The 17,392-nt window shown below is 38.8% G+C and overlaps 1 long non-coding RNA gene across 1 annotated transcript; it reads right to left on the bottom strand.

Moving 5' to 3' along the window:
• Nucleotides 1-1,141: 1,141 nt before the first annotated feature.
• On the bottom strand, nucleotides 1,142-17,157 carry LOC311296112. The gene is made up of 2 exons (XR_014628497.1): nucleotides 17,111-17,157; nucleotides 1,142-2,299 (listed from the first exon to the last, which is right to left on the bottom strand). It is a non-coding gene; the product is annotated as an uncharacterized lncRNA (long non-coding RNA).
• Nucleotides 17,158-17,392: the final 235 nt, after the last annotated feature.

The raw sequence follows: 17,392 nt of genomic DNA, 5'->3' as shown, positions 1-17,392 counted from the left end.
AACGTATTTATTAGCATCGTATGTAAAACGGAGGTCAGACTCATTTCTATAAAAGCTAGCAGATAGGAGCTTGCTCCTGTTTGCTTTAGCATTGTATAATGTGCAACAAGAGAAAGATACAGACACGTTATCATGTTGTTGACGTTAGCCTACATTACATCCAGTTTGCCGCCACTCGTCTCCATAAATGAACAATTAACATAGGTAACATTATTGGCTAATAACAGTGGGTTAAATAATGACATTGGCAACATCACTAGCATGGACACTAGCACTAGCATGGACACTTTGGCCTATAATCGGATTGACGGCTCAATCGGACTAAAAAAACCTTCATGTAAACACCTTAATCGATCCGATTGAGCTCGATCCGAATGAAATTTCGATCCGATTGAAAGGGGTGGTTTATTCTTTTTATAATCCGATCGAGAGAAAATGTAAACACTTGATCGGATTGAAAACCGAAACTGAAAGGACTGCACATGTGCAATGACGTTAAATAACGTAATGACGTATGATGCGCGGAACGAGCTGTTCTTCCTGTTGAATAAAGTGTCATATAAATAAGTGTCCCGTCATTCTAAAATTCTCATTTCACTCGGCGCCTGTGAAGTGAAGCAGGACGTCCCACCAGTCCTTGTTTTGGATTCTCATCCACAGCAGACGACTGGTTTTGGCCGCGGGGAGGGGCATTTTTACTGCATGATAAATATAAGCAGCACGGCAAAACGCTTAATATGCTCATGGTCTCCAAAGACCAGAGACAGATTAATATCAAAAAATCTATTCCGATTTTAAACTTGTGACAAATAAACGCGCACATCAAACCGATTACTTTATTTAACGTTCATGTAAACACCGTGTTCGGATTCATCAATCGTATTGATTTCATTCCGATTGAACCAAAAGGTGTCCATGTAAACATAGCTATTGTAAGCTAACTTACCTCAGGCTTGCTTTCCGACGTGCAGTTCTTTGTCCCCGGGGTGAGGAGTTTTCATGCCTGAATTATCATGTAAACATTTACAAATGATGTTTAAACATTTTTTTTTGTAATTAATTAAACTATTAATGAAGTCTGTATTCCTCCAGGAGGCGCTCAACATAATAACTGTAATAAAACATGGAGAGACTCTTGAACCTAAAAGTGAGAAAACTTTATTGATCAAATGTACAGACGTCCAACAATCAAAGAACACACAATCTCTTACACCAGTATCTTCTGATATACAGATATAAAAACACTTTGATGTCATTTGCTCAGCTTCTTTCTAGAGTGGATTTTCATGTGTCGGTTTATCTTTGATTTTTGTGTGAAACTCTTCCCGCACTGATCACATGAGTACGGTTTCTCTCCAGTGTGGATCCTCTGGTGCAGTTTTAAATATTCAGCTGTAATAAAAGTCTTCCCACACTCAAAGCACATGTGATTTCTTGTGTATTTTCTGATGTGCTTTTAAACTCGGCAGACGTGAAAAACTCTTTCCACACAAAGAACATGAATGTGGTTTCTCCTGTGAATGAACTGTCATGTGTCTCTTCAGGCCTGAAGCCCTCAAAAATGTTTTGCCACATTGATCACATTCGTGCAGTTTCTCTCCAGTGTGGATGTTCCTGTGTCTCTTTAAGGAACCTTTTAGTGTGAAACTCTTTCCACACTGATCACATGAGAACGGTTTCTCTCCAGTGTGGATCATCATGTGCATCTTAAGGTGGTATTGTCGTGTGAAACTCTTCCCGCACTGATCACAAGAGTACGGTTTCTCTCCAGTGTGGATCCTCTCGTGCAGTTTTAAATATTCAGCTCTAATAAAAGTCTTCCCACACTCAAAGTACATGTGATTTATTACACCAGTGTGTATTTTCTGATGTGCTTTTAAACTCTGCAGACGTGAAAAACTCTTTCCACACAAAGAACATGAATGTGGTTTCTCCTGTGAATGAACAGTCAGGTGGATCTTCAGGGCTGAAGCCCTCAAAAATGTTTTACCACATTGATCACATTGATGCGGTTTCTCTCCAGTGTGGATGTTCATGTGAGACTTAAGGTGTCCTTTATATGCAAAACTCTTCCCACACTGATCACATGTGAACGGTTTCTCTCCAGTGTGGATCCTCATGTGAACCTTGAGACTGTGTTTGCGTGAGAAACTCTTTCCACACTGACGGCAAGTGAAACATTTCTTGTCTCTTCTTTTCAGTAAAGAAATACTTTCAGTCTGTGAGCGAGTTTTAGCTCCAGTTTTGACCTGATGATGTTCCTCCTCCTCTTCACTCTCCTCATTCTCCAGCATCATGTCTGAAATTAAAGTAAGAAAGTTACATTTTAATAAATCTTAAAAAAGTGCAATGTAGACAATGGCTTCATGAAAATAATCTCAATCCAGTGTAATGTTGACTGCATTCATCAGCCCAGATACCAAAGTAAAAAAAAAAAGTTTATCAGAAACTATAAAAGAGATTTTGATTGATTTATGCTAAAAATCTGCCATTCTCAATATTGTTTAATTTGGGTGTTTTTAAAGTTTATTGATAAAAAATAAATATGTAAAATATAAGACCTTAAGATCATATTCAGTTTGTTCTCCTGATGTTGACAATCAATGTGAATGTTTATCAAATCTTGTTTCACTGACCATTTGATCAAAACAAGAAAATTAAAGACATTTGAATTTCAGGCCCTAATTTGTACCCTGCACATAGAGAGCGTCCGCAATACTATTTATCGATTAAACTGTTTCTTTTCTGTTTCCGTAAATCTGATGAACTGCTTTATTGTTCTTTATTGTTCTTCAGCCTCATTAAAGGTGTTTTATATTTTGTTGACTTGTGTATTAACATTATCCATAAATGGGACAGGGGACAATACTTGACAAATGCATTCACAGCCCCACTATGTTATTGAACTTTAGTACATAAAGTAATACATCCTTTCCATTCAACTTTTGGCCCACAACAATAGAATAACAACAACCAAATAAAAAAATTGTTTAGCTTTTAACACCTTTTACATGATACTGTTTCTTTCATGGCCACAGGTTAAAATAAAATCAGTTGCCATAAAAAAAAACACAATTTCAGTAAAAAATAATTTCAGTCCTCCTGATGTTCTCCTGTGTTCTTTCCTTATGTGGTCTTCTAGATCGCTACACCTTTATTTGACACTGACACGTATGTGCCACAGCTTTGCAGGTCATGCATTCTGCTTTACACGGATCCCGGCCGAGACGAAAAGAGGAATTTTCTCTGTAAATCATCTGTGAATTTACATTTGGGCTTTTTTTAACGTTTTTCATGAGCCATGTGCCACTGTTGACCAGCAAGCGCTGCACTGTCTCTGGTGCTCTCGTGGTGCTGAGGGGAAAGATTGAGATGCAGTTTGACCAATGTTTGCGTTAATCACATGACCAATGATGGCGTGCGAGAAGGCGGGACCTAAAGCAATAGGGATGCACCGAAATTAAAATTCTTGGCCGAAACCGAAAACCGAAAAAGAGGAAACCAAGGCCGAAAACCGAAACACCGAAAGAAATTATGCCAATTATTGTTAGTACCATTGCATTTATGGCTATGACTGTGTACTAAGTTTACTAAAATCAAGGCATTGCAATTGCATAAATTAATATTAAAGTTTCAAAGAATAAATAATAATAATAAACTGCTCTGCACACACACGCAAAGGTCTCTCGCTCCCTCTCTCTGCCACGCGCGCTACGTATGCGCGCTCATGCTCGCTCGCGATTCCGGGAGATTTAAACTAATTTGCGGGCATTAGGGAGCCGGTATCAATACGCGGGAGACTCCCGGAACTTCCGGAAGACTTGGGATGTCTGTGTTTTGAAAATCGCTGTCCGTGGGTCACTCTTAGATATATTTAAATACGTCCACACCGCAGATATGTAATGTTGCTTCAGACAAGCACGTGCAGGTCGCGGTGTCTGCTGTTTGCGTCATCACAACATTTCGGCCGTATTGTTTCGGTGATAAAAGTCTTTCGGCCGAAAACCGAAAATGCCCTTTTGGGCCATTTTCGGCCGAAAATTTTCGGTGGCCGAATATTCGGTGCATCCCTATAAAGCAATGCAAAAATGGCGACTGTAGAGAGCAAAAGTCAAATCCCGGACATTTTGGGCGATCTAGAAATCCCGGCCGGACGCATTTTTTAAGCTCCAAAAAGAGGACATATGGTCACCCTACCTTATCGACAGAAAATTATTCATTGTTATGTAAGGCAGCATATTGTGTTGTCCACAAGGTGGACACTTGTAACTCTTGTATTAGGACAAATTAAAGTGCCTTTAGCGCTGTTTGAGCCTCTTGATGTACCGTAGTGTTGATACGTGAGCAGTGCAAGGCAAGGCAAGTTTATTTATATAGCACATTTCATACACAATGGCAATTCAAAGTGCTTTACATTGAAGAAATTTAAATAATAAAAAGAAATAAGAATAATTAAAACAGTTTAGAAAAATAAAAAATAAAATACAGTACAAACAGTCGGACGAACAGCGGCACAGTGCTCATTCAGTAAATGCATAGTTAAACAGATGTGTTTTGAGTCTGGATTTGAAAGTGACTACTGTAGGAGCACATCTGATCTCCTCTGGAAGCTGTTTCCAGCTGCGGCTGGCATAATAGCTAAAAGCGGACTCGCCATGCTTAGAGTGAACCCTTGGTATTTCTAACTGATATGATCCTAATGATCTGAGTGATCTGTTGGGTTTATATTCAGTGAGCATATCTGCAATGTATTGAGGTCCTAGGCCATTGAATGATTTATATACCAGTAATAATACTTTAAAATCAATCCTAAATTTAACTGGGACCTGAGGACTGGTGTGATATGTTCATATTTTCTGGTTCTGCTCAGAATCCTGGCGGCAGCGTTCCGTATGAGCTGCAACTGTCTTATGGTCTTTTTGGGAAGGCCAGTGAGGAGACCATTACAGTAATCCACCCTGCTGGTGATGAAAGCATGCACAAGTTTCTCTAAGTCTTGTCTGGAAACAAAGCATCTTATTCTTGCAATATTTTTCAGATGAAAGTATGCTGATTTAGTTATTGCTTTGACATGACTACTGAAACTAAGGTCTGACTCTAGTGTCACACCAAGATTCCTGACTTGATTTTTAGTTGTTTGACCCCTAGAGTGAAGGTATGCGTTCACCTTGAGAACTTCATCTTTGTTTCCAAACGCAATGACTTCAGTTTTGTCTTTGTTTAACTGAAGAAAGTTTTGGCACATCCAACTGTTGACTTCATCAATGCATTGGCACAGGGAGTCAATGGGGCTGTAATCGTTAGGCGATAGGGCTAAGTAAATCTGTGTGTCGTCTGCATAGCTGTGGTCAGCAATTTGGTTCTTTCTCATTATTTGGCTCATTGGGAGCATATACAGGTTGAACAGGAGTGGCGCAAGAATTGAGCCTTGAGGGACTCCGCATGTCATGGATGTCCACTCAGACGTATGGTCTCTTATACTCACATAATAACCTCTCCCATCTAAGTATGACCTGAACCATTTTAGGACTATCCCAGAAAGGACTATCCCCACCCAGTTTTCCAGCCTGTCAAGAAGTATGTTATGATCGTCAGTGTCAAATGTAGCACTGAGGTCGAGTAGTACCAGCACTGATAATTTGCCAGTATTTAAGCGAATATCGTTTATTATCTTTATGAGCGCTGTCTCTGTGCTGTGGTGCGGTCGGAAACCAGATTGAAAATTGTCAAAGGATCCATTCAAGCTCAAGAATTTGTTCAGCTGATTGAATCAATCAATCAATCAACTTTTATTTGTTAAGCACATTTAAAAACAACACAAGTTGGCCAAAGTGCTGTACAAATTAAAAATTACTCAAACACTCAACAAACAGTACTCACACAAAACACTGGGTTAATATACAACCCCGAGCAGTAACCTGAACCTAGGGGCAATTGTAAGCCACAGCGTAGAGGTGTGTTTTTAGCATAGATTTAAAACATTCTAACGAATCACAGGATCTGATATGCAGAGGAAGAGTATTCCAAAGACGCGGGGCTGCCACAGAAAATGCACGATCTCCTTTGGTTTTTAATCGTGATTTGGGAACATGTAGGAGCAAACTCTGGGATGATCTAAGGGGTCGAGCAGAATAGTGATGCTGTCTCTGTAACAGACGTGCTACATACTCCGGAGCCAGACCATGCAGACCTTTAAAAACCATGGACAGAACTTTATATTGGACTCTAAATTCAACCGGAAGCCAGCGCAAAGAGGCCAGTACCGGAGAAATCCTAGACCATTTCCGTGTGCCTGTCTGCATTTTGCACCAGCTGCAACCTTGATAGCAATTTTCTAGACAATCCTAAGTATAACGAGTTGCAGTAATCCAATCTGGATGAGATAAAAGCATGAATGACAGTTTCCATGTCCTTAAACGATAAAATGCTCTTTAATTTGGCGATGCTCCGCAATTGATAAAAGTTACTTTTAACCACAGCATTGACTTTTGTCAAATTTCAGCTCTGAGTCAAAAATTACACCAAGGTTCCTTGCTTGGGTGTTAACATTAATGGCTAAGGGGTCCAGATGTAAAGTAAGCTGTTTAGCTAACTTAGGTGGACCAAAAATCAGCACTTCCGATTTTGACTCATTGAGCTGCAGAAAATTATCAGCCAACCATGCTCTTATCTCATTCAAACACTCAAACGTAGTAGTAATGTTGGAGTCATCATTGCATTTCATGGGCACATACAACTGGATATCATCAGCGTAACAATAAGATACATTATATTTTTGGCAGATTGATCCCAGGGGGAGCATATACAGGGAAAATAAAACTGGACCAAGACATGAGCCTTGAGGAACGCCTGAGGAAACCGGCTGAGAAGACGATATAGAGTTTCCAAGCTCCACTGCAAAAGATCTTCCATCAAAATAGGATGTGAACCACTTCAATGCAAGCCCCCTAATCCCACCCCTCTCCCTCAAACGGTCAAGAAGAACTCCATGATCCACAGTATCAAAAGCCGCGCTAAGGTCAAGAAGAACTAACACCGCACAGTTCCCAGAATCTACAGACCACAACAAATCATTTATCACTTTAAGTAGCGCAGTCTCTGTGCTGTGTTGAGACCTAAAACCGGATTGAAATATATCAAAAATTGTATTTTATTTTTAAAAAGCTGAAAGTTGATTAAGAACAACCTTCTCCAATAACTTAGCCAGAAAGGGCAATTTAGAAATTGGACGGTAATTGTTTAATACTGACGGGTCTAAACTAGTGCTGCACGATTAATCGTATCGCAATCGCAATCGCGATGTCAAGCCTACGCTATTATATGACGCAAAATGCTGCGATTTTATATTAAATAAACAAATTAGCGCTGTTAACGCAATTAACGCAGCATCTGTTAATTTTTGGCATCCTTTGGTTAGTGTTATATGATCCCGCTCTTATTCATGCAAATGCTTTTAAACCATTCATGTGCGATAAGACAAAAAATAATGCGCTGTCAGTGAATGTCCTCCTGTCTCACACACAGACACACGACCCACAGATAGACGCGCGCCAGTATCAAGTTCTCTTTCGCTGTAGAACGAATAACACACATGTATGCCTAAATGAACGCGCTGCCTGTGAAAGTCCTGACTGTGACACACAGAAAGACTCGCGCTAATATCGTGCGTGCGCACAAAACAGCATGCCAGAATACAGCTCTCTTTCGACCTTAACCGAACAATAACACACACAATTATGCCAAAATGTCTTTTTGTCGAGTATCTTCATAACATAAGAGTAGTCTTATGATGAACGTGAAGAGTTGTGATAGAATGAGGCGCGTGTGAGATCCGCGTCTCTGACAGCAGCGGCTGCTCTTAAAGGGACAGTACACAGTAGCCACTAATTATATCTGTCGTTAAAGTTAATCAAAGAACAAAGGGAACGGAGAAAAACACTCACTGCTCTTGACTAAATAACTTTTTTCTTTAGGCAGATTATCACTAATCTGTGTGTGCATTTATTTTCCTTGAGAACCAAGCAAGTTGACTCATGAAACCATTTGTTTATTATATCGCATATCGCAATATTGACCTCTATTATCGCAATATGACATTTTCCCCAAATCGTGCAGCCCTAGTCTAAACTTTTCTTTTTTTTTAAAGAGGCTGCACCAAAGCATGCTTAAAATAAGATGGGACCACACCTTCTACAAGGCTCTGGTTCACTATAGACATGATCGTAGACCCCACCTCATCCCAGACCTGAATTAACAAACCCGGTGGGACTACATCAAGCGAGCAATAAGATGGCTTAAGATGTTTCATGACTTCTAGCAGATTAGATAGTGACACAGGCTCAAACATCCATAACTGAGCAGTAGTACAGGAGTCTGGCTGGACCAGAGGAGAAGCTGGATTTAAAACCGAACTATATATATTTGCTCTGGCAACAGCGATTTTATCCACAAAAAATTTCGAAAAACTTTCACAAGCTCTCATAGTGTTATCAACAACAACTGGGCTTGCCGTATTCAGGACTGTATTTATTACTCTAAATAACACTCTTGGACAATGGAGATTTTGTGAGATTAAAACTGAAAAGTATTGTGATTTAGCGGATTTAACAAACTGTTGATAGGTGATCATACCTAAGTATCTCAAATGAGACTTGGAGTTTGTCTTTTTTCCATCTTCTTTCAGCCTGTCTCCTGATAACAACTTATCACAACTTGCCTTGATTGAAGACAACTTTTTCAATGATCTTGCCTATGAAAGGAAGATTTGAGATCGGTCTATAGTTGCTTAATATGGTCTTATCCAGATTGTTCTTTTTCAGGAGGGGCTTGACAACTGCAGTTTTCAGGGAGTTTGGAAAACTCCCAGAGAGAAGTGAGACATTTACCACTTCTAGAAGATCTGCTTCTAAACTGTTTAACACACTTTTGAAAAAAGATGTGGGAAGTGTGTCAAGAGCGCAGGTTGATGTTTTAAGGTGCTGTACGGTTTCTTCCAAAATTTTGCCATCAATTTCTTTGAAATCAGACATAGTAACTACTTTCTCAGGTGGTCTGATCTGTCTGACCCCAGTGCAACTCAAGGATGTGCTGATCACCTTTCTGATATTATTGATTTTCTCAGAGAAGAAAGAAGCAAACTCACTACACTTGTTGTCTGAGAGCATTTCACTGGGAATCTGGCTTGGGGGGTTTGTCAGTCTCTCTACAGTAGCAAAAAGAGTGCGTGTGTTGTTTAAATTACTGTTTATAATATTTGAGAAGAAGGTCTATCTAGCTTTGCCTAGTTCCATATTGAAAGCATGAAGGCTGTCTTTGTAGATGTTATAATGGACTACAAGTTTAGTCTTCCGCCACATGCGCTCTGCTTTTCTGCATTGTCTTTTCATATTTTGCACTGTTGTTGAGTTTCTCCAAGGTGCTTTTTGTTTGCCAGTCTTCTTCCTGACTTTCACAGGAGCAATATCATCAATTACACTTTTAACTTTTGAGTTAAAAGAATCAAGGAGAAAATCAACAGAGTCCGCAGATATGCTTGGTGTTAAGGATATAGCCTTCATAAATAGTACACTAGTGTTCTCATTTAAGCATCTCTTATTGACAGACACAGATCTAGCTTCAGTGGCAGGAGAGATCAATCAAAGAAAATACAGAAATGATCAGACAGTGCTACATCCTTAATAACAATCAGTGAAATGTTTAGACCCTTACTGATAAGTAAATCTAGAATGTGTCCACAATTGTGTGTGGGTCCATGTATATGCTGAGTCAGATCAAAAGTTTTTAAAACAGTTTTGATTTCTTTTGCCATATTTTTTTCTGCATTATCTATGTGAATGTTAAAATCTCCAGCAATGGCAAAACAGTCAAACTCTGAGGTAATTGTTGATAACAGTTCTGTAAAGTCCTCAGCAAAGGCTGGAGAGTTTTTTGGAGGCCTGTAAATAATGATAAGTAAAATGCGTGGAGCACCTTTTAAAACAATACCCAGATATTCGAAAGAAGGGTAATTCCCAAATGATAACCAAAACCTGGTTCAATGACCATGGTATCACTGTGTAATTACTGTGTGATTTCATGTAATATTCACATTTTTTGAAACCCCTTTTTTCGTGGGTTTTATGAGCTGGAAGCCCAAATTATGTACAAATAAACAACTAAATACTTGAAATCGTTTAAGTTGTGGGCCCTGAATCTATAATCTATGGAAGTTTAACGTTTTGAATGGAATTATGGAAATAAATAAACTTTTCCATGATATTCACATTTTTTGGAAAGGGTCTGTATATAACAAATACATACTACATGCATGTAGTTTTGGTTATTTCATGACTTAATTGACGACAGAACTCAGTTTCTTTTGCGCTTTATGTGAAGTGCGCCGCATTTGTGCGTGATATTGAAGAGTGCGCGCCGCGAGCACAGTACAATGCCTGACACGACAGGAAAGTTCATATTAAGCCCCTTTCACACAGAGATTCCAGAAAATACACGGATAAAGTGACCCGGGATTTGACCCGGGTTCGTTTGATCTTGGTTCATTCACAGTGCCAGTGATTTTCCGGAATCAGAGAGTGCGTTCACACTAGGGCTGTCAAAATTGCTCAAAAATGACGTTCGAATATTCCCTCTAAAAAACACACGAATATTCGAACTATTCGAACATCTGGTTGCGCATTTTGTCAATGACGCGCATTACGTCAATAACAGGACAAATTAATACAAAGAGACATAAACTACTTGTATAGGTAGTTTATTTAAGTTTAAACATATTTGACAACGTATTACCTGTACACAAAAACAAGTAAATCACCTAATGGCCAAGACCGCAGACCTCACTCTCTCTCGCTCGCTCGCTCGCTCACTCGCACTCGCAGGCACTCTCTCTCTCTCTCGCCCTCACGCTCATGCTGCGACAGCTGCGTTCACACCAAACGCGAATGGAGCGTCTGGCGCGAGTGATTTCAATGTTAAGTCAATGTAAAGACGCGTTTACGCGCGTCTGGGGGTCTTGCGACGCGAATGAGGCGTCAAGCTCTCCGCGCGTCAATTTCGCTTCAAACTTTTGCTTTTGCGAATGGCGCGCGAATGGATTCAAAATGTTCAAGAGTCCAACTGGACGCGGTAGATGCGAATCCGACATTGAACGCTCCGAGCTTTTCCTTGACATGAAACGGTAAATAATCAAACCAGTGGAAGCCTGCAGTGCATAAAACTGCTGTATCTAACCTACCTTATTCATGCAATATCTATTCAGTCAGTACAGTAGCCTACACTTTAGTAATGTTTCTGTTTAACGTTAACGCCTTCTTCCTGTGACCTGTCCCCACTCGCAAAGCAGACAGCCGCGTCTCTGCTACCGCGGGCGTTTTTCCACATTATTCGAATATTAATTTTCACATTCGAAATTCGTTTTTTTTAAACTATTCGAATATATATTCGAATTTAGAATATTCGTTGACAGCCCTAGTTCACACACAACCCGTACAAATCCCGTAAAGACACGTGACATCGATGTGACTTGTAATGTCTCAGCAGCGTCTTAAGTTTTCTCTCTCGAGAAACCACGCTTGTGCATTTTTTTCTCTGATTCGATTATAAACTTGCGCATTACGTACCGTTTCACAGCTGGAGAACGATACCAGCTTCTGCATCATCACTACGACACGGCATTATTACAGCTTTTGTTCACACAGCGCACATTCCAGGACTGAACACGCCAATGTTACTCGTTCCCCAACCTAGCATCAATCCCGGGTCGTGTTTGTGTTCACACAGAAGGCGTTCTGGCAATTTCCCGGCAATTTGCTGGGATCATCGCGCTGTGTGAAAGGGGCTCTAGTGACATATATCCTCCTGACAACATCTCATCTGATTTTCTCTTTTTTTTTAGGACAAAAGTTTTTTCCATGTGCAGATTATTAAAGGGGTGGTATAATTCCCTTTTCACAAGATGTAAAATAAGTCTCTGATGTCCCCAGAGTGTGTTTGTGAAGTTTTAGCTCAAAATACCCCACAGATATTTTTATATAGCATGTTAAAAGCACTCTCTGTAAAGCTGCTTTGAAACAATATGTATTGTGAAAAGCGCTATACAAATAAATTTGAATTGAATTGAATGTTAAAATTGTCATTTTTTGAGGGTGAGCAAAAACACACAGTTAAATGCAAATGAGCTGCTGCTCCCAGCACCGGGGCGCGGAGCTTCAAGAGCTCATTCTTAGAAGACTCAAGACCAAGCGGCAACATTCTAATCTGAAAAATGAAGCCTACCCGGAAGTGCGAAAAACTGCAATACATCGAAAATCCGCTAGGGGCAGGTCCCAAAAGGGAGCAAATGTCCATAGACCCCATGTTAAAATGTCCGTTTTCTCAGCATAAATTCATGTTTTTACAGGATGGTCCCATGGACTTTTATTGTATTTTTCGATAGGTTCCGAGTGCCTGACAACTGTGAGGGGGGTGAATTTTTTCCTAACTCGTTAGTTTAGATCGTATTTAGATATAAAAGGGTAAGTGTACCCATTAAGCCCACCAAAATCTAAATCTAGGTTTTTTTCATAGATATTGACATAGTTTATAAGAAAAATAATTTGTTAAAATGCAAGATCAATCTCTCATTTGAAAATGTATTAATTAGTTGATGTACATTTTAGAATATAACATTAAGATAATTTAGGAATAAAGTCAGAAGTCTGGCATGGGCTTAATTGGTACTTTTGGCACCATTTAAGCCCGCATGTGTTCCAAATAAGCCCACATCATCTTTGATTCATTAAATATATATTTTTTTATTGATTTTAAAGAAGTAAAACATCAATATATTTATTCAGTGACAGGGAAGAATAAAAAAAATCCTTTTGCTAATGTTTGATTAGAGCCCTGGGTGGGATGGGTTGGTGTTAGTGGCCGGGGGTTTGGAGCCTTAAGTTGGCTTGACTGGAGTTGTAGTTGGAGTCAAGCTGGAAGTTAGACCGGGTGTATCTCGGAAGCCAAGCCAAGTTGGGGCTCCATATTCTGGGCTTAGGGGGGGCTCCTAGTGGGTGGAAGTGACCATACCTCGGGAAGAAAGCCGAGTTAGGGCTCAATACTCCCGGCATAGGCGGCCCACTGGGTGACCCCTCCATGCCCTGAGTCCAGAGCCGCATCTCGGCTTGGGCCCCAAGTTTTGCCCGGTCAAAGCTGGACAGGAAGTGGCAGTATCTCGGAGCCGGACGGTCCCAGGGGCTCAGGACTGTGGGGAATATAGGGTCCCTCTGGGAGCTCTCCATGCCCAGAATCTCAAGCCTTAACTCAGCTTGGCTCCCAAATTATGCCCGGTTATACATACAGGACTTTACGACAAACCGGGTTCTATCTCATTTGAATGAATGTGTGTAATTTGTGTGTAAGTAAGGTTAAAAGGTTAGTAAGGTAAAAGCACACAAAGACATGTTATCTTTAAACACTTTAAAAAATATATATATTATATAAATATTATATTTATATATTATATTTAGTTTGCAATTAGAGGGATTCTTCATTGAAATACATAAGGTGGGCTTAAATGGTACACAGTGAGTAATGGTGAAAAAAGACAATGTTTTCCTTTAAAAATGTAAGATATATTTACAAATGCATGCATGGAGCTTAAATATACTGTGGACTAGTATCATAGTAATTTTCATTGTACCCACACTGAGAAATGTTAAGTTTTTTTCATTCAAGGTTAGCTTGTGTTGGCTCTAGTTTGCATGCGTTTTGTGGCACTGTACCATTTAAGCCCATCTTAAAAAAAAAGTTAATTTATAAAAATAATCTTCTCTACAAAACAATTTATGATGCATTTATTTGTAAATGAATGTAAAATGAATTACAAAACATTCATTGTTTGCAGTTCACATGCTTAATTCTTTGGCAGTCTATCTTTCTGTAAGGCTAATGGTTTGATCTAGAGATTAGCTTTGAACGAAAGCTAATAAAACTCATCTTTCCATTTAAAGGAAAATGATATAAAATGATAAAATACTATTTGTTCATACACAAAAAACAATACATTTATCTCTTATTTGACATAATATCAATGTAGTTACCAAAGAAATGGCTGAAAATTGCTGAAATGTATTGATTTCTGAAGGGTCCAGAAACACCAAAGTTTTGGGGTGACTTTGTGTGAGGTCCCCTGAGACAGCATGCACATGGGTGGGGCTAACTCAACATTGACAAATGTGATTGGCATGCAATTAAAAATGCCAGGGAAGTAACAAATCACTGGATTGGTTAAAATAATAAGCAGCATAAAATATTATTTTTTTCTTTTTTTAATTTGACTTCAGAGTTGAAAGTGGGCTTAAAGGGCACATGGGCTTAATGGGTACACTTACCCTGTATGACAAATAAGGGTGTGGTTAACTTTGATTGACAGCTTGATTGACAGCTGATAACGAGCATAGGCTGCGCCAAGGAGAATGACAACATAAGAAGCGCCATTTTTTAATATACAGTTGAAATATAATACTACTGTTTTTGTATCATGAAATGTAGTTTTAAGAGTTTTTCAGGCGAGAATGTAGTTGTTTAAAGCTCAAATCTGTGGTTTATTTATAAAGATTTATGAAAATTTTATCCAGGTTGTGAGATCCAGACGATCACCGGGTGCTTAATGCTCATGTACCCCGCCTGGTACAGCCTTTCCTCGGCTAGTCCTTCTGACGTTTGCCACTGACTCTGGTGTCTCTGTAGTGGTTAAACATGAGATATAATTCGTCTTGTGTATATCTAACGGGCGATCTTTGGTCTTGTGAATCTATAATTTGGTCCCTGGCCAATCGTTTTGGCTGAGGGTTAAGTGAAGTTTCATAACTTTATAAGCTATTTAACTTTACCGTTGTATGGTTAGACTAGAGCGCTGACTTTGTATGTTTGACTGAATTGTTTGCTTTATTTGTATAGCTTCTTGTACCTTTTACTTATACTTTTATAATGGCTAATATTGATAAAACTGAAATTTAACAAAAAGAGACTGGGTTGAGTTTTGTCATTTTAAATTTTAATACAACGAAGATGATCTGTAATGTTGTTTACTGCAACATCTGTTGTTTAGTACAAATGCACATATTGCCTGGACCATATTAAAATGTTTAATATTTTTATATTATATTTAAAAGAAAAGAGGCAGGGGTTGTGTTTTATATTTCGTTTTGTTATAAATAGGCTAACGTTATATGCAGTGAATATAATCAATACGCGTTGCCTGAACCACATTTGTGTGGCTATAATGTTTAAGATTTCTTTAAATGAAAACGAAAAGAGTTAGTGTGGTGTTTTATAACATATTTCGTTTAATTGTTGCCTAAAATATACATACAGAGATAACCGGAGTAGCAGAGCGAGCTGAGTGACGCGCTGTTCCATTTGCGGAATAACCGGACTCGCGTCCTTTACCCATATATGGATTGGCCAGAAGGTGGGCGGGGTTAGGATTTCCCAAGATTTTCCAAGATGGCGCCGCCCATACCCCCCATAAACGGCTTCAAAACCGTTCTTCAGAAAGTCTATGGGTGACGTCACAGACGCTTTGTCCATATTTTGTACAGTCTATGGTTGGCGCTGAGCCAGAGTCGGACGCGTTCAGCGCTGTCATATATCACAACTAAGCAGTGTTTTCAAACTCATAATGTTTATTTTAGGTTTCAGATATTTAAATACACATAAGCACGAGTAAAACAATACATTTGGAGTTGGTAAAATACACACTGCTGTCTGTGGAAGCAGCAATAACAATCTATTCAAATATAATTTGCCGACGTGTTATTCATATCAGACAAACATAGTGGAAGTAATGTAACTATAAAGTTTACTCTATTCTTCTCAGTTCACCGGCCACTTTCTTGCATTTATTTCGGGAGAAACTGATGAATTCACATGCTGTAAATCCGACTGACAGGACAACATTGCGGCGCCAATCTCATATTATAGATCAAGATTATTTATAAAGGTTTTTAAACGACCAAACACACTCACTTACACGTATTTGACAATCGGAATATCAGATAGGCTAGTTGATGACATGGTAAGCAAGTTTGTGAATATTTTGAATAAAAAATAAAAGCTAAATAAAAGCGACACATCTGTCATACAGTATAGACCTTTCTCACAACTTCCGTATTTGTGACCGGAAATACGCAATCGTCGTGGTAATCTACTTCCTCCGCAGTCAAGGCAACATAAACAAATGGCACAAGCAACTAGCAAGAGCTATTGACACGCTAATGATGTGTCATTTTAGTTAGGCTAACAGTTCAGTAACAGTTAGCCTCGCTCTCTACTTACCTTGATATTTATGGACAAATTCCTCGTGGAAATTTTTTTACCCTTTATTTCTTTTTTTCTTTTTGGTGACAGAGTTTTCCTCCACGAATATTCTAAACTGAATATCAGAATATTTTGGAATGTCAGAATAATGTCAGAATATTTTAAACTTACGAAAGGGTTAAAGAAAAGATCGAAAATAAATATTTGTGTGCTGTAAAGTGGTTAGAAAAAATTTAATCGGAATCGGCTAAAATCGGTATCGGCAGGTCAAACTCAATGAAAAATCGGAATCGGCCTAGAAAATTGTAATCGGTGGATCTCTACCCTTAAATATTATAAATCTATATTTAAAAGATTATAGTATTACTTTTCACATCTGACACAAACTACCTATATAACACCCATTTTTAGAGTTTGTTTTTTTCTGATTCCTGTCATTAACATAACTGATTATGTCCATCATTAAAATTATTGCCACATTAAAGACCAAGACAGCAATTAATGTTTCTATCCCCATGAAATTTCCTCACAGATCAAAACTTACAAAAGTTTGAGATTATACATTAAATAACACTACATTATCACTCTCAAAATGAAACATGACAAGATCGTCCATGTATGAATGATTTCAACATTTTCCTCAGATGGTCGTTTCGTGCTGAACTCAATCAGTCTAAAGGCGCCAGAAAAGACGCACATTTAGCGCTTTATCCGATGAAAACAGTTCAGAAATAACCCTGTAAATGTTGCTGAAACAAACTGTGTAAAGTGTATTTTATAGGTGTGTAAATACGCGAAATATCTGAACTGCAGAACTCACCTCAGAAGACACAACAAACGCGCCGAACGAGGAAGGAAACTACTGATGACGTCAGCGCGGTGATGACAAATAAACGCGCCAAATACTGCTAACAATTATTTAAACAAAATAACATACACTAAAATAACGCTTAAAGTTCATGTAAACAATAATTCAATCTCAGTCATGTGTAGGTTGAAAAATAATTTATTAGACTGTTCAAGGATTTATTTAAAGGTTTTAATTATCATTACATTTAAAACACGGAAAGACCAATAGCAATCATAATAGTTAATGGCTTTC

The sequence above is a fragment of the Rutilus rutilus genome (assembly GCF_951802725.1).
Source record: "Rutilus rutilus genome assembly, chromosome: 8".
In the NCBI taxonomy this organism is placed as follows: Eukaryota; Metazoa; Chordata; class Actinopteri; order Cypriniformes; family Leuciscidae; genus Rutilus; species Rutilus rutilus.
Note: the sequence above shows the minus strand (reverse complement) of the source record. Positions and strands in the feature narration are given on the sequence as shown.